The following is a 22,016-nucleotide window of genomic DNA, read 5'->3' as shown; positions in this document are numbered from 1 at the left end:
CTCAATGTGAGGAAACAACTAACAGGATCTGTTGGTTACTTTCCTGCAATATATATATTAAAAGGGACTAGTTGTGGGGAAGGGAGTCTGTCGTTAAGAATTTCATGGTAAAATGTGACTAGCCCTGACAGCTGTCAAGTCTTTAGTTCTCTTCAGATCTGATCTAGGGGCCACTGGGCTCAATGGGAAGACAGCAAATGAACAAAACTCTTATGACTGCACTGAACCACACTCACCTCTTCCTGAGACACACATCAGCATGAGAAGAATGTCTTGCCAACTCTTTTCCTTGACTATGCCTTACCCTCTGTTTGGCTGAACAGCTAATTCTTTATCTCTGCTGCAGCTCAAGTTACCATGTTCAGGAGTATAACAAAAGATTCTGGAGGACAGGAAGGATACTTCTTGTCAGAAGTAGATGTGGTGCTTGTTTCTGATTCCCCCTTTAAAATAAAACACAAATTGTCAATTCTATGCTGTAAAAGTACCAAAATGCTTAGCTTGACTGGTAAGCCCTGGAGCTTTGTAGAGAAAATAGAAAAGATTTATTCTCTGTTTAAAACATTTTTGCTTCCTATGCATTTAACAGCATAATGAACAGAAGTTTATAGGACCAATTCTGCACAAGGAATCTGCCCCTGGACAGCCTCTGGTTGCTGGTGGGTTTTAAAGCTTCCTCCACATGGCATTACTTGCATCTCAAGGCTGTCCAGGGGCTGGCTAGAGTTTTGGCCAGATTTTCCTTGAGATGAAGGAAATCGCCAAAACTAGGTTTGCCATTCGTTATCTTGCTTCACACCAGGGAGCAACCAGGGGCAAGCCTGTGTGGAGGGAGAAATGTGTGACAGTCCCTGCAGCATTTTGCCCACCCTCACACATACCCTCCCCTCTTCATTTCCTGCTCTGAGATTTTTTTAATTGAGACTGCAAAGCTACTTTGCATAAGTTAAAATAAAATTTTCTGTAAAGTGCCCATGGTCTTTTTGGAATGGGCAGGCAAAACACAGCCCCGATTGTGTTTTCTGGCTGAGGTGAATGAATGGGGAAAGAGGGGATATGCGATGAAGCAGCACTCTCCCAATAAGCTAGGCGTCCATGCTCCTTGTTCTTAAGCCTATTGCTTAGACATAATCACTCTTTGGGGTCCAGTTACCATGTCCAGACTGTCAAAACTCTACCCAAACATAATTGAGTCCAAAGCACCACAAAGCCCCAAAAGGGAGGAGGGAGTGCAAGGACACATCTTTTATTTCTCCAAAGGCATGAAGAAAACCTGCCCCTCAGTAGAGCTTGGTGGCTAGAAAACAGCACTCTAAACGTGCAAAGGCCAGTTGCAGTGATTCTGTGGTGTCCTGCCCATGCTCAAGGAGACTCTGTTTTAATTCCAGTGTTTTGGCTTCCAGTGTTCTTAAAGTTGGTTGTGGAACTTAGCCCTGTTAAGCCTTTGATTGAGATAAGACTCCAAGTGCAAAGTACAACATTATGGGGTTTCAGACACACTTTCACTTCACAGCTCCTCACAATGTATCCATTGAATCTATGCATCTTCATCAAAGCCTCTAAAATCCCTCCTTTGAACTTATTGGTTGGGTTTCCTTGTTCTTTCCTACTGCTCAAGTTCCTGGGTTTTCTAATTACTATTATATCAGAGTGTAGGATCAGTGAATTAAATGCCCTATCAACGACTCCATCCTATTTACAGTTTACAGTTTAATGCAGAGTGGGCTGTTCTTAATTTGATGGTTGTTCTTTGTTCCAAAAGTCAACTGGAATTTTCTGTTACAGTTTGTGTGGGAAAGGAGAGGAAAAAATATATGTTATCCTTGTATACAATTGCAGAACTTTCCAGGGTGAAGCACTGCCTTGTGATTAGTGCCATATGTGTCATCATTTTAGGGTGAAAGACACCACCATTTTGCCTTCCCGCTTCTATTCTCAGAAAGTGGCTCAAATGAAGTGAGGCCTCCAGAACTGCACACAGTACTCCAGGTGTGGTCTGACCAGTGCCGTATACAATGGGACTATGACATCTTGTGATTTTGATGTGATGCCCCTGTTGATACAGCCCAAAATGGCATTTGCCTTTTTTACCACTGCATCACACTGCCTGCTCATGTTTAGTTTACAGTCCACAAGTACCCCAAGGTCTCGTTCACATACAGTGCTACCTAGAAGCGTATCCCCCATCCAGTAGGCATGCTTTTCATAATCCTGATACATAGAGGGGTTCTTACTCACTAGGAACCTGCTAGTTCTTATGGCACATGTGTGTGAACGAGTGTGTGTGTGAGATAGAGAGAGAGCGTGTGAGAGTGAGTGAGTGTAAGCAAGAGGTGCCAGAGAGCTTAGTGTGACACGCCAACCTGTTTCTGGGAAGCTTCTCAAATATTTGAGTTACACAACAACACTGCCCAGCCCAGCCACTCATGAAATGTTCCAGTCTTGCTGTACTGGTTAAGCAAGGAAAGATCCCATCTTGCTTCATTTCCACATAATTAAAAGTGGTGCTCCAGATCAACAATGATCAGACTGTGATTGAAGCACTCTTCTTGCCAGCCACACTGCTGTCATTTGTGAATAATCTTTTATTTGGCTATTGAAACAGGCCAAGCAGGAGATTAGAGTCTATTAAGCCAGGGTTTGTCAAATCTGTGTCCAATTACAGTTTCTATAACAAGGCTTTATATTTGTATTGCATTTTACAGCCTTCAGATTGTATAACAATTATTGTCAGGTTTGAATTTTGGAGGAAATAAGGAAATGTGGGGAATAAAATGTTTTCTGATCCTCCTCCTCCCCTGGTTTGTTTTCCCATGTCATTTCCCTTTTCACAGGTCTTATCAGCTACTGCTTTAATGCTAATTTTTATGTTGATCTTCTTACTTAAGATGCAAAGCTTCTACATGACAATAACACTGAATGGCTAAGTTATTAAGGCAAAATTATTTGTCCCCCGAAACTTCATTGCTTTTGATGACATCATCATATAACCAGACCTCATTGACTATGAGAGGATATGTTTTTAGACAAAAATAAGCCTTTTTTTAATGGGACTGATACCATAGTTGATTAAGACTGAAAGTGGATCAAAGCAGTTCCAAAGGAAGGAGCCAGTAAGAAGCATATCCAGGGGCAGGTGGGCATGCAGCTCCAGTGTGAATATTTTTGCCTCCTTTCACACATATGAATCAATAAACAAGTCTTTCATTCATAAGACATTCCCCCCATTTAGTTGAGTTCAAACTGAAATAGTTCACAAATATTTTCTTAAAATGCTCACAACATTCTTTTAGAATAGGCTAGTATTATTCCCAAATGTTATTTCCTCAGCTTTCCTACTTGTTAGTGAGGTAGCTTAAGCAAGTTGCTCTTATTTTGGCCTGCCTCAGGCTCCCTAGTAGGTTAATGGCTGAGTTCCACTGTTAGCCATGTGCTCCATAAGATGATCACAAGACCCTTTCCAGGGTGACAATATCTCTAAATTAGCTGTAGGAGAAAAGCTGTGACAGTTCCCAAGACTATAAAAACTTAAGATGCTCTCCATTTCTTTCCTTTTTTATAGAGGCCATCTTGTCGCTTACCTAAATAATCCAAAAAGGGCTGCAGACAGTGATTTCTCGAGCAGAATAATGACAGTTTAATCTTTACGTATCTGAAAAACAGCTATTTGTAAGCCGCAGATGTCCAAGCTTTTGGCAGAAATAGCTTACTGCATGATGGTGCGGCAGACTAAATCATCTGTCTTTCAAAAGGGAGTGCGTGTTGCAACTTTATTGTTTTTAGTTACCTCTGGTCTTTCTTTGAAAGATTTGTACGCAGAATATTTATGCATTTGTCAAAGATTCTAAGAAATAAAGCTACCTATTAGTTTAGCAATGGCATAAGTCCTTCTTGGATCTTATTTGAAACAGAGCCATATTGATAAATCAGAGAAAGTATCTTCCATAGCCTCACTTCTTCCATTGCCTCCCTACTTCTAATGTTCCTCAATGTCTAGATCATCTGCTTTGGGAGCGTAAATGATTTTTATATCTTTATTTACTTCATTTATGCCCTGCCTCTTTAGGGAACCTGCAGATGTTTACATTGTTCTCTCATCTTCATTCTATCCTCAAAACAGCCCTGTGCATTATGCTAGGTTGGGTATGTGACTGGCTCAAGGTCACCCAGCACGCTTCCATGACAGAGGAGTGGATTTGAACCCAAATCTTCCAGATCCTTCTCTGAAACTCTAGCCATTACACCCCACTCTGTCTCAGGGTATGTGTCTGATTGGGGAAGATACCAAGAAGTATGATATTTGTTTATCTTTAAAATTTGAACACACTAAGATATTTTGGTGGGTGAGGTTTTGTCACTGTAACAAGAGAAAGGGTAAAGTGTGCATGTGTGCATAATGTGAAGTTGCTCCTATGTTGCCGTTTGGGATCAAATTTTAGTTCAAAATCTTAAAAGTTTCAAAACTGTTGTCCTAGAAGGTTTCTAGAATGGCCATAGAAAACAAACTATTTGTTTCCAAGCCATATCTAGTCACACAAGTTTTAAAAAGATTTTGCTTGGGTATACCGAATTTTCACTAGAAATCTCACTAAAGCCAATTCTGCATGGGGGGTGGAGGAGGCTGGACAGGCGCTCATGAGGCAGCAGTTCCACATGACATGTCACTACTTCCATATGACATTGCCACCAGACCAGCCCCCTCCTGAGCCTGGTGTGCTTTAGGGCTCCACTGCCCTATGTTCCCTTAGCTGCCCTATGGCATGCCAACAAGGACGAAAAATGCCCCAGTCGGTTCTGTGGCATTTTGCAGCACCATGGGGTTGAATGGGACATTTTTTAATTTGCAGGAAGGTGGGATTGTATTGTTACACAATTCCATCTTCCTGCAAATAACCCCCATCACACACACACACACAAACACACACCGCATATCGGAAACTTTCTGCCTGGCTGCATCATCAGAATGCAGAAATCTCAGTCAGCCCAGGCCCACTGTAGTCGAAGGTCCCCCATCGGGACACAGGTAGGGGTGGAGCATGCTGCTCTGCCACAACGCACCAGCAGCGGAGAGGCACTGCTACAGCAAAATCAGCCTAAGAGATTGTGATGTGGATTCTTGCCATATAAAATGTATATATTCCCTTTGACTCTCCCCACCCATATGAAATTCAGGAAACACATGTCTCTTTTAAAAATTATCTCTAACTAACTATTATCCACAAAATTTAAAAGAATTGTGCCATTTTTCCAGTGACTAGCTGTTTCATCCCAGTCAATGTAAGCAGGTGCCAACAACCGCCTCTCTAAAGAAAAGCAGAAGATTGAAGATTGATTGTCTGATTAGCCCTTTCCCTCCACTGAGGGGTTATCAGCAGCTTTCCACCTACTCTCCTCTGTACCACAGAGGCTGCCTGCCAGCCAGACAGCCATCTTTCCTTGATCATTTCCAAAATCCTTCTGTCTCTCCTCAATCTTGGCTAATCAAGGAAGAAGTATTCTCCCATGCCCTTTCTTCAGTCAGATAAATATAGATTCAGTGATTCAGTTCAGCAAGGGATTTAATTGATCCTCCCTTGTTTATTTTAAAGCATGTATATGTTTGTTTGGTGGGTGTAGTTACCATTGTGTTAAAACAAATGTTTCCTCCCACTCCTTCTTCTAGGTGTGCCGCTTTGAAGATGCCGCATCACCTGGTGTGGGGAAATATGGAGTCTAGGCTAGGGTAAGTGATCCATTACAGACATCTATGGAATATTCAGTTGTGTGGGATTCTTCAGTTATTTATCATAGCAATTCACAATGTGTGCCAGTAATAGAGCATATAGTTTATAAACAGAAGGTCTAGGGTTCGATTTCTAGTAGCTCCAGTTGAATGGATTTCAAGTATCAGGTCTCGATTAAAATCTCAGGCCATGGAGAGTTGCCACTAGAATAGTGGGTCATAGGGACTTATTTAGACAAGCAGTCCATATTTATGGTTAATATTGCTAGAGGCAACCTTTTTAACATTTGAAGGCAAGACATGTCTTTTTATAAACATCAGAACACTTGTATGGAAGCTGTGGTTGGCCAGTACCCTTGGCATTTTCCCACTTTGTTTTTACACACACATTACTCTCAGCCATACCTATGATATCTAGCATGGCAGACAGTCACCTTATAAAATGTAAAAATGCCTGCAGTTGTATATAATTTTAAAGGTTATGAAAATTATGTTGATGGAGGCACAGGAGTCCTTTCTGATCATTCTTTGATATTTTCATTCTGCCTTTCCTCAATATATGCTCATTTTCTTTTTTAAAAAGCCCTTGAGGCGCTGGTTCTAATTTTATTACTTATATCATTTTCTAGATTTCCTCCTGTTCTATTTCTGAATATGTCAAACCACTGGTGATTATTATTGTTTAGAAGACAGGAAGAAGAGAATGCTATTAGGAGGAGTGAGTCTTTAAGTTCAGGCATCATAGTTTTCTGTAGTTATTAGTACAAAGATACATCTTATTTTTAATGAAGCAATGCAGAATAAAAGTAACACTCCATAAACACAGAAAAGCTGTTTCTTGGGGTGTTAAAGTAGAGCTGCCAACTCTGGGTTAAAATCCCTGAAGGTTTGGAGGTGGAATCAGGGGATGATGGGGTCTGGGGGAAACAGGGACTTCAGCAGGCTGTAATGCCCATAGGGTCCATCCTCTCAAGCAGACATTTTCTCTCCAGTGACTGCTCTCTGTAGCCTGAAGATCAGTTCTGATTTCAAGAGATTTTCAGCCCCCACCTGACTTTAACAGAGATTACTTAAGCAGGTCTACTCAGAAGTAAATTCCATTTTATTGGACAAGGATTAATCTCAGGAAAGTGTTTTTAGGGTTGCTGCCTTGAAAACTTGGGACCCACATTTATCCAAGAGTGCTCTTCCTGTATGAATCTTTAAAGGCTCCATTCTAGCTTTTCCTTGTTCAGAACCATTTCCTCCCACATGACAGCATTCAGATCAGAGATCATGCTATATGATCTCTGATCATATAGGGCAGGATGCTGTTCCCACTGGCTGCAGAGAAAAGGACACGCAGTAATGGCTTTAAACTACAAGTACAACGATATAGGCTAGATATCAGGAAAAGATTTTCACAGTCAGAGTAGTTCAGCAGTGGAATAGGCTTCCCTCACTGGAAGTCTTCAAGCAAAGGTTGGATACACACTTTTCTTGGATGCTTTAGGATGCTTTGGGATGATCCTGCATTGAGCAGGGGGTTGGACTAGATGGCCTGTATGGCCCCTTCCAACTCTATGATCCTCTGATTCTATGATCCTCTATCAGTTGAGATACCATGGATGGGCACACTAGAGAAGGCCTTGTGCACATGACAAAGGAGTGCCCTGCCAAAGAAAGGATGCTCCATCATTGCTTTCTTTCAGTGATCCATGAAAACTTGGACATTGTGGTTTAAGCATGAAATAAATATTGATTTCATTTTGATAAGGTGGCTTTTTAAAAAATTGTTAATTTTAGCTTTATTTTCAAAACTATTTTCTGTAGCTTACAGTTGCATTAAGTACAGTTGCATGGTAGTTGCATTAAGATGTTGTTGGAAAGGTGGGATATATAAAGATAGGAATAAATGCCACTGCAATCCTAAATGCTTCTTGCACCAAACGTTGTTGACATTGGATGTGTAGGCCTGGCATGGGTTGCCAGGGAGATGGTGGGAGCCCTGCTGGTTTAGCATCCACCTACCTTTACCAGCTGACTCCCTGCTGAGGTTGGCTGAGTTGGTAGCAGAATGGGCTTTGCAATTCCCTAAGTTGATAGTTTTGGGGAATTTCAGTGTCTTGTTGGATGCCTCCTTAGACTTTATGACTGCCTTGGCTTTCCCAGGTTGGCCCCCGTGCACAGAACAGGCCACACACTGGTTCTGATCTTTTGTGCAGAAATGGATCTGGATTCAGCAGTTCTTTGCAAACGGGTGCCATGGATTGGAGGTTGTGAAGGTTGGTTTGAGATTTGCCTCCATCCTCTACAGGAGCAGCAAGCTTATTTATTCTCACTCCCGAGGACTCATGGATCCAGTTGGGTTCCTGTCTGACTCTGCTGGCAGCTTTCTTGATGTACTCACAGATGCCTAGTATCTGTGCCTTCAGGAGGCCATTGACCAACTTGCCCCTGGTTCCCTCTTTGCCATTGTACTAATTTGGCTCTCTGGTATATGGATAAGCTAAGGATGGTGAAAAGAGGGTTTAGACAGCTGAGTGGTACCACCAATGAACTCGTGGTGAAGCTATGAGAGCAATGCGAGCCTGCTTTACGATCTGTGAAGTGGCAGTGAAGGCAGCACAATGCTCTTATCTTTCTGCCTTTATTGCATGTTGTATCCAGCTCAATTGTTTAGAGTTATTAGGCAATTAACCACCCCTTTGGTGGCTTCAAATATAACAAATTTGACTGTTAGCTGTGATACATTTGCAACTTTCTCTTGCTTGGCTGCCAGATTGGAGTCAGTAGGAATCTTGGAGCCCTGTGTGTGCAATCAGGTCCATTTTTTACTACAACCAAGTCTCCTAAGTAGATGTTGGCAGGGTCTTATCAGTTGTGTGACTGACTTCTTGCTCCTTGGATCCCTGCCCTTCCTCCAGGAAAGTGAGAGGAGGATCCTTGGGAAATACTATAAACCTCCCTCTCTCACAGGGCTCTATCCCTAGTACCTTCAAGGAGGTAGTGATGACATCCTCCTGAAAAATTCATTGTTAGATGAAAGGCACCTAAACAATTACTGACAAAGACTGCATTTTACTATGTCGGGACCACCTACTGGTTTCCTACCTATCGAGGGAAGACCTTGCCACAGTAATTCATGCAATAGTCACCTTGAGACTTGACTAACACATTCTATGCAGGGCTTCCTTTGAAAATGCTTTGGTAGCTCCAAGTAATCCAGAAAGCAACTATTAGGAGTGTCCAGGTCAGCTCAAATAACACCTATCTTACAACAGCTGCAATGACTCCCAATTAGTTCCCAGTGCCAATTCATAGTGTTGGTACTTACCTTAAAAGTCCTAAATGGCCTGGGACCCTAATACATTCAGGACAACTTCTCCTGGCATAATCCCCCGTCTTCTCCGACCCTCATCTCAGAATTTATGGGAAGTCTCTGGTTCATGAATTGCCCATCTTGCATCAACAAGTTTGAGGGCCTTCTCTGTAGTGGTCTCCATCCCATGGAACCAACTGCCCAAAGAGATCTGTGCCTAGTGAGACCTCCCTAGATGCCACAGGGCATGCAAGGCTGCTCTTTGCCTGGCGGTCTTTGAGTGATTGTGATCTAGGCAGCTGGTATGCTTTAGCTGTACCTTCACTATCCGCACATCCTACCCGGCTTGATAGTGGATAGGTTTTTATGGGGATAGATTTATAACTGTTTTGTATTTTAAAGATTATTTACCATATCTTTGTATTGCTTTGTTGGTGTATTTTATATGCTGTTAGCTATCCCACATCCCTTTCAAGAAGAGGGAGTGGAATATAAATTAGATAAATAAATAAATAAATAAATAAATAAATAAATAAATGGAATTATACTTTTTAGAAGTGTAATTGATTTCAATGGATGTGTGTGAGAGTGTGAATGAGGTGACCAACAGCTGCATAGTGCAGGACAGTCAATCATACAACTCTCCAAGAGTGTGTATCTCTGTACATTTTCATGGAATACATAGGTTTGAATTCCTTCAACATGTGCTGTGCATATTTGTTTTTTGTTTACTGTAGATTCTTTAAAAATGACTATAATAAAGGTTTAAGTTATGAGATGTGGAATGAACAAACGAGAAAGTTCAAGTACAAAAGTCAAGACTGTTAGGATTTCTGAACATTAACAACTTGGCTATTGTGGAGATGCTTTCTCTTTACATAGACTGGTGGTTACATAATGTCCATAACTCTGAAAGTCGGTCTGTCTGCCTTCCACTACTGATGCTGTGTACTGACATGCACAGGGAAATTGCATATGAAAGCTGGGGCAGCAGAGAAGGTAGAAAGATTGTGCTTATGGAACCTTTCACCTTGGAAAAAGCACCTCAAATTTTCCTTTCAACAGTGACTGCATAAAGTAATACTGCTGGTGTTCTTTCTCTCTCTCTCTCTCTCTCTCTCAATGGACATTAATGCTTTTGTTACCTTTTCAGTCCTTGGGAGGCAGCTTGGTGTAGTGGTTAAGAGCAGCGGCATCTAATCTAGCAAGCTGGGTTCGATTCTCCACTTCTGCATGTGCAGTTAGTGGAGTGACCTTGGGCTAGTCACAGTCTTGTTAGAGCTGTTCTCACAGAGCAGGTCTGTTAGAGCCCACTCAGCCTCACCTACCTCTCAGGGTGTCTGTTGTGGGGAGAGGAAGGGAAGACAATTGTGAGCTGCTTTGAGACTCCTTTTGGTAGAGAACAGTAGGCAATAATAATTTAAAAACCCTCTTCTTCTTATCCCAAGTTCTATCATCACGTAACAACTATTTGTATATGTAACAACCAAAGCAACATAGTGGCTTGGGAAAGGAAGGATCCTAGGGAAAGGGAGGGATAAGGTCCAAGGACAAGAAACCTGACAAAGCTTCCTGGGAAGGAAAGCTGGCCCAAGCAGCTATGTAGAGAGAGCTTTATTCTGAGGTAATGCTTAGCAAGGCTGGTTTAGCTGTTGCTCAGCACTTGTGGCTATTACCAACACATCACAGGTAATGGTTAGATGTCTCTTTTTTATCATAGAGTTGGAAGGGCCCATACAGGCCATCTAGTCCAACCCCCTGCTCAATGCAGGATTAGCCCTAAGCATCCTAAAGCATCCAAGAAAAGTGTGTATCCAACCTTTGCTTGAAGACTGCCAGTGAGGGGGAGCTCACCACCTCCTTAGGCAGCCTATTCCACTGCTGAACTACTCTGACTGTGAAAATTTTTTTCCTGATATCTAGCCTATATCGTTGTACTTGAAGTTTAAACCCATTATTGCGTGTCCTCTCTTCTGCAGCCAACAGAAACAGCATCCTGCCCTCCTCCAAGTGACAACCTTTCAAATACTTAAAGAGGGCTATCATGTCCCCTCTCAACTTCCTTTTCTCCAGGCTGAACATTCCCAAGTCCCTCAACCTATCTTCATAGGGCTTGGTCCCTTGGCCCCAGCTCATCTTCATCGCTCTCCTCTGTACCCTTTCAATTTTATCTACGTCCTTCTTGAAGTGAGGCCTCCAGAACTGCACACAGTACTCCAGGTGTGGTCTGACCAGTGCCGTATACAATGGGACTATGACATCTTGTGATTTTGATGTGATGCCCCTGTTGATACAGCCCAAAATGGCATTCGCCTTTTTTACTGCTGCATCACACAGCCTGCTCATGTTTAGTTTACAATCCACAAGTACCCCAAGGTCTCGTTCACACACAGTGTTACCTAGAAGCATATCTCCCATCCAGTAGGCATGCTTTTCATTTTTCTGACCCAGATGCAGAACTTTACACTTATCTTTATTAAATTGCATCATGTTCTCATTTGCCCATTTTTCCATTGTGTTCAGATCTCGTTGAACTCTGTTTCTATCTTCCGGAGTATTTGCCAGTCCTCCCAATTTGGTGTCATCTGCAAACTTGATGAGTAGTCCCTCCACCCCCTCATCTAGATCATTAATAAATACATTAAAAAGTACCAGGCCAAACACCGGTACTCACCTCTCTCCAGTCTGATAAAACGCCATTGACAACAACTCTTTGAGTGTGGTTCTCTCTCAGGAATATGATTTTCTGATTTTCATTTCATGAAGTTGAAAGGTACAGTCTTGTCCCTGAAGAACTAGTATATAACTTTTTAGATTCAACGGAAAGAAGAAGCCAAATGAATTGCCATGCTGCCTTCTTTGGTTAGGCCTGCCCCTCCTCCGAAAAAAGCATAACCCACACAAAATTTATATACAATATATACAATTTATATACAATGTAAATTTTCGTTGATTTATAAGCTTTGCAGATATATTTGGAAGGAAAAGCTCCTCCAGTGTTCTACTTTTTCTGCCTTCCTAGACCTTTAGAAACAGCTTTGCCTGCTTTTGTGGCCTGTCAAGAGCCACTGTCATATGCAATTATGCTTGCTGGTAAAACAAGATACCATAATAAATCCTGATGGTGCTGCCACAGAGATAAAACATATGATAACTTATTATTTTAGTAGAGCAGCAGGGTGGCCCATTGCATTGAGTGCTTCTCCCACAGCTTTGATTCTGTTCATCTTTCGGATGTTGAAAGACACAACAAAGAAAGAAGAAAATAATAACTCTTGGGAACCAGAGCTGCTTATTGTGTTGCTGGAGTGAACATTAAAGAGTAATATTAGTGGCATGCCTGATACAGCCAAGCTTATTGTCCAACACAGAAGTTTGCTTGATACAGATTGTTCTGGGGATGCGTTATTAAATTAAAAGTATTTTTTCCCAGGCTGGGTATATTAGACCCCACAGGAGTGAAATAAAAACTCAGTATAATATCCAAAACAGTAGTTAGGATGAATTTTCATATGAATATGCCCCCCGCAGGGCACTCCGCTCTGCGGGTATGAATTTACTGGTTGTCCCGGGCCCACGTGATGTTCGCCTGGCCTCGACCCGGGCCAGGGACTTTTCAGTCCTGGCCCCAACCTGGTGGAATGAGCTCCCAGAAGAGCTAAGGGCCCTGCAGGATCTACCAGCATTCCTTAGGGCCTGTACGACGGAGCTCTTCCGCCAGGCATATGGTTGAGGCCAGGGCAGCTCTCCCACTAATCCATCAGAGGATCCCCTCCAATATTGAGATCTCTAACATTGAGATCATGGTTAGATCTATTGTATTGGTGCCACCCTCTTCTGAACATTATTCTCTCCGCCAGGCTGAACTAAGATCAGAATTGTGACCACCGCCGCTATATGTTATATGTAACTTTTAATTGGGGTTTTTATGGGGATTTTATTGTGTTTTAACTATTTATGTTGTAAACCGCCCTGAGACCTATTGGGAGAAGGGCATTCTAAAAATTTAATAATAATAATAATAATAATAATAATAATAATAATAATAATAATACACAAAAACCTGTGGTTGTTAATAAATTAGGTACTATAGAAATGAAACAAGAATTGCCATGTCCAAAACAATCCTTTTTTATTGAAGACACTTCAGTTAATTCATTCATCCATGTGTACAAAGGCATTTTGAGGTCATTCAGTGGCAGTCTTGTGTATGTGAATCCCATGAACACACAGGACAATATAATGCAAATCTTCAGGAGGATTTAATAAAAGTATCTCCATTAAGACCTATACTGAAATGTCAGTTTATTAAAATCTTATCTCCTTGTGATGTATTTCTTTGTCTATATGTATAGTCTTGATAACAGGAGAGTGTGAAGAATTCCAACCATCTAGCACAATCATTTTGCAGATAAAGCAAATAGACTTTGAAATCTCCTACAAGGTCTTTGGGGGCCATCATTCAGCTGCATTTTTAAATGGACACAGCTGGATTTTTATGGCTGATTAACGTTTCTGTTAAACAAGGACTACTTTAAATTTCCTTGGACTGAAATAAAAATGATAACGTACATTTATCAATGGATGGAACAGGTGGCTCCCAAACCACATGAGTTCCTTCAGCAAGGCAAATTCAATGCTGCAAAGGCAGCAGAGTACAATCAGGATATTTTTTTTCACAAAGTAATTCTAGATGTACCAGAGAAAAGCACTTTGGGTGCTTTTCCACATGCAGCATACCAGTCTCATATGAGTTATCATTACCCCTTCTCTATTCAGCATTTCCTCCTGTCCATGGGCTAAGCTATGCTTGCCACTGGAGTTTTCGTTTCCTGCAACATTCTTCCTGGTAACCAATGGACAATTTGAAATTGGCACACATTTAAAGAAATATGCCAAAAGAGAATGACCATTTATTTTCCTCCTCTCCTTCTTTGCCAGAATTGGGCAAAGTTCTGTATCAAAACAAATCCTTATCCATGGTTCCTCTATATATTTGTGAAATGGCCCTGTGGGAGGAGCATGTCCGGGGTGTCCGTGCTTGAATACAGGCCCCTATGCTTGCTGCCCTCCCTAGCAGCCTTCCTTACAGGAGACAAAGGGAAGGTGATTCAAAACTGCTTAGAGACACCTAGAGCCTGCTGGGTGACTGTGGACCATCGCCAGTTCTCTCAGAGCTCTGTGTTTTAATGGGGTTTACTGAGGTTTTATTATGGACAATTGTACCCTGCCACAAGCTGTTTCCAGGAGTGGCAGGAAATAAATCAAAATGATAATAATAAATTTAATTTTTTACATCCTGTCTTAATTTTAATGGTGTTTTATTGGGGGTTATATTATGGACTGCTATAACATGCCACAAGCTGATCTTGGGAGTAGCAGGGAATAAAAATCTAAAATGATGATGATGATGATGATGATGATGATGAACAAGAGATAACAACACACCCTTTATACACACAGTCACACGAAACTGCCTTATACTGAACTAGACAGTCCATCAAAGTCAATATTGTCTTTTCAGACAGGCAGTGGCTCTTCTATCTCTATGGCAGAATTCTTCCACATGACTTATAACCACATCTTTTAAATGGAGACACTGGGGATCGAATATGAGACCTTATACATGCTAAGCAGATGCTCTACCACTCCAGACCAAAACATATCTTTTTAACCCAGGCTGCTAATTAGGGGATTCATCTTGCCAGCTTTTTAGTGATATACTTCTATTTTATAAATACTTTTTATACTGCATGTGTCCAATGGCTTGTTTTTAAATCCTTTGTTGGTTTTAAATGTAAGCTGCCTCAAGCAGAAAAGGCAGCAAAGAAACATCCTAATTAAAAATAATTCTCTACAGTCAGTTACTAGCCTTGTTTACAAATTACAATGAAAACACATACAATCATTCTGTGTACAGTGTACACTGAATTTTTAATACATTACTAAACATAAAGTTCAAGTTGACAACTCACTCCCTACCTGATTGGCCCTCTCTGGGGGTGTGCCACCAATAGAGAGAGAGAGCACTCTTCCAATGATGGCCAATCAGTTCAAATTGCACTCTAACAATGAGGGCCAGTCAGCTGAAATTGTATGCAGACAACACACTCTCTACCTGATTGCCCCCCTGGAAATATCCCCCCAACAGGAGATGGCTCCCTGCCAGGTATGATTTGCCCTGGTAGTTTAGCCCCAATCAGAAGGGAGACCTCAGCCAGGCAGGGCTAATAAAGAGTCAGTTGTCTGCCTCCAACTTCTTGCCAGTTTCAGAGGTTTGCTGGGTGCAAGAGGAGTTACTCTGGCCTCTTTCAATTTGGAGGACATGGTGGGAGTATGAGCTGCCTCCTGGCACAGCCTCTACATGCTTTCTGGGGGGGGGGGCTGCCAGAAATGCCCCGCTGCCAGACCTCTGGGACCTAGGGCAGCCAGGAAAAGCTTCTGCCCTGGGGATGTTTATTCATGAGTTAGTCACATGAGGCTTGCAATTTGCAATCTGAGAAGGGAGGAATGCTTTGAGAGTAATCATAAAAGACAATTGCATATGGATACCACCTTGATCTTGCTGCAGTCTTTCCAAGACCATCACAAGAAAGCAAATTTGAGACCAATGGCATGGAAGACAGGGCACAGATGAGGCCATGGGGACATGTAGAGGGAGGAGACACTGTTTCCCAGTAGGAGAATAGTTGGCTTTTATGCCCTGCTTTTCAAAGTCCAAAGGAGTTTCAGAGTGACTTATAATAGTCTTCCTCTCCTCCAACAGATGCCCTGTGAGGTAGGTATGGTTGAGAGAGTTCTGAGAGAAACTGTTCTGTGACAACAGTTTCTAACAAGATTGTGACTAACCCAAGGTCTCCCATCATGTGAAAGAGCATGGAATCAAATCCAGCTAACCATATTAGAAGCAGCTGCTCTTAACCATTACATCAAGCTGTAGAAATTGCCATTGCCTTAAAGGGATGTAGCTAGAGCATAGGCAGAAGAAGCTGTTACAGGAGGATGATGTAAGTCTTTGTTTGACTTGCTCATTGATTGTTATGGGATTCTTTTCCTTTAAATTTGGACCTTCTGGCCAATGGCTTTTCAGAGCAATCCAAGGAGAGAGACTCTCAGGTATTCCCTGCATGGAGAAGTGATTTTGTGGTTAATTAGTTGGCAATATGAGAAGGGAGGGATGTTTTTGTTCTGTGTGTGTGTGTGTGTGTGTGTGTTTGTGTATACAGGGGAGTGCTACACAACCCCTTGCCCCCCTCCTAAGCAGCCCTTTCCTCCAGGGGAACTGATCTCTGCAGTCTGAAGAGGAACTTTCATTCTGGGGTTCTCCAGGTCTCACCTGGTTGCTGGCCACCTTGAAGAGTGTCAGGGATGTTAGCCTTCAGCTGGGACCTGGAGATCCCACTTTTGGGGGTTTCTCAAAGCCTCACAAATAGTTCAGAGGTTTCTCAAAGGTTAAAAAGTTGAGAAAAGCTGACAGAAAGGCAGTCATTGAGAAATCCTCTGTAGGTTCTTTGCCACCCAATGTTTTCATGTTTGATTGTAACACATGACTGTTTTTGACCTACTTTGATATTGAGCTGAACTCAAGAACATACAGACTGAAAAGTTTTCAGATCTTCAAGCAAATTTTGCTATCAAGTAAATATTTTCATTGAAGGAAGAAAATGTGACAAGTTGATGAATTAATTGATGTTTATTGTTATTAGCAATTACTGCCACACAGCATTTCTCTTTGTTTCACACCTGGAGCCTGGCATCCCTACACCCATGGAATTCAAAGCTAGAGAGTCCCCCCTCCCAAGTAGCCCTTTTCTCCAGGGGGACTGATCTCTGTTGCCTGGAAATGACCAGCAATTCCAACAAATCCCTAGGTCCCAACTGGATATTGTCTTCCTGCAACCACTTTGGAGCACAGTGCCACAGAATTCCCCCCTCCCAAGTAAGTCCTTTCATCTCCAGAAGCCTGGAGAAACTGTCTGCAGATGACCTCCAATTCCAGGTAATTTCCAGGCTGTACCTGGAGGTTGGTGACTCCTGGGTCAGGAAGGTTCCTTGAGGTTTAGAGGTGAGGCAAGAGTCCAGGGATAGGCAGGGGCTTTTTCTATGTAGCCAGCCCCCAGGAAGGCCACACTGCAGGTGTGCATCCTAGCGCCTATTGTTTCCTTGGGCACAATGGGCTTTGCCCCTAGTCTTTAAACCGCTCCTGTGGAGCGGATTAAATAAAAGTGTAAGGGCTGTTGGGGAGGAGTTAAGGCGGGCCCTGTCCAGGATAAAAACTCGGAGGGCCCTCCGAATGTCCATCCAGGGCCATTGCCGGCTTCGACCGGCCTCGCCCGACTGCCAGAGGACTCACCGCGCCGAGGGACAAGCAGCCTTACAACACTATGAGTCCTCACAGCACCTTCCCCTCACCCTCGGGAAAGGAGCAATGCGGCATCCCTGCTCCTTTCCCGCCCCCCACAAACTATCCCTTACACTCCAAACTACCTCCCTCGCACCACAGACCCCTTCCCGCCACACTGCCGCTTCCTACACAATGCTCATACACACACACACACACACCTTCGAGACTACCCCCCCTCGCCCCCAATACCCCTTAACGCCTTGCCGCTACTGCCTACGCCACACACATGCACGCACACACAATCCCACCAAGCGATCGAGCAATAACCCCCCCTCACTCCTCAGACCCCTACCCGCCACACTGCTATGCCAAGACCCTCTGACAGCCACCAGACCCATTCTGCTCTCCCACCCTCCTTGCTCCCCCTGCATTCTCGACCTTCCCAGCCTCACCCCAACCCTCCCTTTACGCAACCGATCCCCGATCCCACCGCACCTCCTTACCGGTACCTTATCCTCTGCTCCGCCGCCCCTTCGCCGATGTCCCTCCACCGCTGCGGCTAGGCCACGCTGCCTGTGTGGCCCCAGCCATGGCCCTAGACTGAGCCAGGCATGCACGGACTCTTGCGCATGCCTGGTTCCCCTACCAACCGAGCTGCTGCAGGAATGCCCCACCTCCCTCCACCACGCATGTGCGGCAGTTTCCCCTGTCCCCGTGGACCACGCCGAAACCCCAACCCCCTGGCAAGCCGCTCTACTTACCCCACTTCCGCCGCCGCGACCCAGCCAACACACATCCCCGAGCCAGCGCCTACGCAGCGAGACACCCACCGATGCCCCTACTCTGCCACTTCGCCCCAAGTGCCGCCCCAAGCCCTCGCCCCCTGCCCTCACAATGCCCACTCACGAAAGGAGACCACCGCTCCGCTGCCAGCGACGCGCCAAGCCCGGGCCCTACAGAAGACATTGTGAGTATGGCCCGCCTACACTGCCCCATGCCCGCAGAGCCGACAGCCTGCACTATGCCCATCTTCCGTCCATTTTTATAAATGGGCTTTACTTCTAATCCCTAATAACTATTGTAATACATTGTACAGGTACAGCCGAACATTCCTCCAGGTATAGATTCCTGGTTTCATTTGTAAATGTACGCTCACTTTCCTACAAGAAGATATATGCATATGCACACAGGAGGTGCATGCTTTCACTGTAACTTGTGAGCAGGGCTTCTGTAACCTGTGACTTGTGAAAGACCCAGAGTAATCAAGGAAAGGCATGAAACTGAGACATCCTGGAAATAATATAGCCTGCCTCCTTGGCTTACATATTTAAGATGATATTCTCTGTATCTTGATTGTGTAAACAAGTCATAAGTTTCACCCACCCATTCATGCTATTCCACCCCACAAACATATAATTGTGCAAAGCTATTTGGATAATGGCTATATAGTCATATTGAGCTGTAACCTGCAGGAGACTGGGAGGAGGTAGAGACATGGACTGGTGGCTCTTGGCTGATGGTGTGTTGTCCCATCTGGGAAAACCTGGAAAGGATGTCATGCCTCTATATGAAATAGCTGGACCTGTATTGCAAAACCATAGAGTTTTTAGGTATTCCTGGAGTTGAATGATGTCACTTCCTGTGAAAATAGTGACTTGAAATCAGTATTCTCTTGGAATCACTTTCAGTCAATTACAAGAATGGGATGATGCCACTTCCAGGAAAACCAGACAAAGTACCATCAGTCAACGGGCTTAAAAATGTATTCCAGAGCAGCCCTGTTCCCATGGTGAGGGGAAGGGGTGCTGGCAACCCTATATGTAGCCGTTAGGGGTTTATTGAGATAGCCCTTTATCTATTTGCTTTTGCTAGTCCCACCCCACCTTATTTGTCTCTATGTTGCCTCTATATTAGGACTGGTTTAAATAAGTATTTTAGTGATAAGGTTGTTTTGTGTAAATGTGAATGTTTTGTTTTGTGTAAATGTGCATGTTTGTGTGAACAGGAATGTGAAGGAAAAAACTGTTGACTTGCCACAGGGCATTTGGGATGGAATAAGACACAACACACCAATGTTGGGTTTAAACAAGACCCAGGGCCTTTCCGCACAAGGACCAATGTTGCAAATTGGTCCTGCAAAGCTGAAACGCTATTTTTAAATGTGCAATCTTGGCATTACGCATACCTGCCTTTTTAGTGGAATTCAGTAGTGTTTCATTCATTTCCCACAGGTTTCCAGTCTTGCAAAAATCGCTAGACAGGAAGCGATTTTTTCTGTGCTTTGTCCCACCCCTGGCCATCAATCAAATGTACAGCCAATGGGCAGTTGTTATCATGCCCCGGGAAAGCCCCTTTCCCTTTAAGAACAGTTTTTTTAAAAAAGAAAAACACACGTTGCAACGAATATGCCTTGATTCTTCCTAATGGAGAGACCCATCTAGCTGGCGTGTGAGCTGGCGAGTCATCGTTAACACACTCCCCCGAGTGAAAAAAAAATCCCCCCCCCGTGCACGGGCACGATTTTCGGCCGAAAATAAAGGGAACTTGCAAACGGGGCTGTCTTGTGCTCGGGGACTTAGGGGAGCTTTAAAGCACTTCTGTGGAGGGACGGTAGCCGTAGAAGCCTCGCTGGGTGAATGAAGGCTCGCTGGTTCATTGCTTTCTGTTCGTTCTGAGAAAAAAAAATGGCGATCGCTTCACCGGAAGTTCAGAGGAGAGAGCCAGGGGGAGGGACTTTGTTGGAACCGCAACAATGGGAACACACAGGTCTTTTTCGCTACTGTTGCAGATTGTTTGCATGATTGTAGTGCTTTTCGGAGGGTGAATCCACTTTTCCCGATTTCCCTTTAAGCGCTACAACGAATCGCTTTTTGCAGGACTGTTTCAGGAGTGTGACAGATTGTGTGCGACATTTTGCGGAACTGCAAATTAGTAGCATTTACAATTTGCAAGCCTTCTGCTACATAAAAGTCACGCGGAATGGCCCCCACTTTTATTACCTCCCCACAGGAGGGTTGGCACAGTGTGGGATAGGGAGCCTCACTTAGAGTTCAGTGGACTGCCTGTCCCCACTGGATTAGCAGATCCCCTTCACTACTGGAGACCATTGCTAGGGGGAGCCAATTGGCCTATGTGGGGGAGCCAATTGGGTACAATTTGCATGTTGCCGATATCAAAATCACTTCCTTTCATTACCCACTTGGCTTTGTTAAACATTTCCTACATTGAAATATGTCTTCATGCCCTTCTGAAATACATATAATATGTCTTAACACATGAGAAGAAGAAGAAGAAGATGAAGAAGAAGTTCTTATATGCCACTTTTCTCTACCCAAAGGAGTCTCAAAGTGCCTTACAATCACCTTCCCTTTCCTCTCACCACAACAGATACCATGTGAGGTAGGTGAGACTGAGAGGGCCCTGATATTACTGCTCGGTCAGAACAGCTTTATCAGTGCTGTGGCAAGCCCAAGGTCACCCAGCTGGTTGCATGTGGAGGAGGAATGGGGAATCAAACCCAGCTCGCCAGATTCGAAGTCCACACTCCTAACCACTACATCAAGCTGGATGCATCTTTTTTTCAGAATCTCTGATTACTGGAGTTGTAGACATGTGTACCCACACAGACAATTTCCACTCCTTTGCTAGAGTCTCTATGGACATTCAGAAATGGGGGGAAGCATTTTCTCTTTCATTTTGATTTTCCCAGCCTTATTAGGACAAATCCTGATCAGATTGGAATCAGATGAATATTCTCATCTATAAGGCAGGGCATGAACACATTTATTATAAATACCTTGTATTAGGAATCTCAACTAAAAATCACCACTCTGAGAAGCAATATACTTCTGATTACGAAGTGATGGTTGCAAGAAACAGGTAATGGATATCATCTCCAGTTTATGTGCTTTCAGTTATCAGACAATGTCTGACTACTACTGCAACTAAACCTGATTAAGCACTGCGGCTTATATGTTCTTTTGAACTAATGACAATATAAGGGGTTTAAAAGAACCCTGCTAAAGTACACAAAGGAAGTCTTCACAATTCCTATTATTATAGGACCCACCAAAGAGTAATGGAAAGCTCTCATCTGCTATTCCAAAAGGCCTGGGCTATGCTGAATGCCTAAGCTTATACACTTGTAGTGTTAAATAATGACTTCAAAATAATAGAAGCCTTTTTCAAACTAGTCCTTTGCTGGAAAATTAAAACACTGAAAACAAAAGCTTTCAGGTACACAAAAAGTCTAATTATGAATGGCTTTTGTCCTCTTATTTTTTTTCATGTTTGACCAATTAAAGTGACCGCAGAATAGAGTTAAAAACAATGGCCTTTTTAAGGACTGAAGAAGACAGCCTGAAAAAAACAGTAGCCAGCAGAAGGGAGAGAAAGAGAGATCCTGTGGAAGTAGCCAGCAGAAAGGTGAATGTGAAGTACTCCTGGGAAGGCACATTCCCTCTTGCATTTAAGCCACCTTTTGTACTCCATGTAGTTTTATTTTTAATGGCCCTGACTTTTGGTCCCCATAGCTTTTAGCAAGGAGCAATAGCAGAGCCATTTAAACCCCAGTTTTCTGCTCCCTGTGGAAAACTGCAGTAGCAGTGGTTTAAACGGCCCCAAGCCATTAAAGCCTTGCTTTCTCCTCC

General features: G+C 43.3%; 1 long non-coding RNA gene across 2 annotated transcripts in view; it reads left to right on the top strand.

Annotated features, from left to right (window-relative positions):
• LOC143835499 (uncharacterized) overlaps nucleotides 1-22,016 on the top strand; it is a 441,550-nt gene that overhangs the window by 129,505 nt on the left and 290,029 nt on the right. For both annotated transcript variants that reach the window (XR_013230177.1, XR_013230176.1), the window contains exon 2: nucleotides 5,663-5,722. This is a non-coding gene — a long non-coding RNA (uncharacterized LOC143835499). The remainder of the gene's footprint in view (nucleotides 1-5,662; nucleotides 5,723-22,016) is intronic.

This window comes from Paroedura picta, chromosome 4 (assembly GCF_049243985.1).
Source record: "Paroedura picta isolate Pp20150507F chromosome 4, Ppicta_v3.0, whole genome shotgun sequence".
NCBI classification, from domain to species: Eukaryota; Metazoa; Chordata; class Lepidosauria; order Squamata; family Gekkonidae; genus Paroedura; species Paroedura picta.
This window is presented reverse-complemented; position numbering and strand designations above follow the sequence as displayed.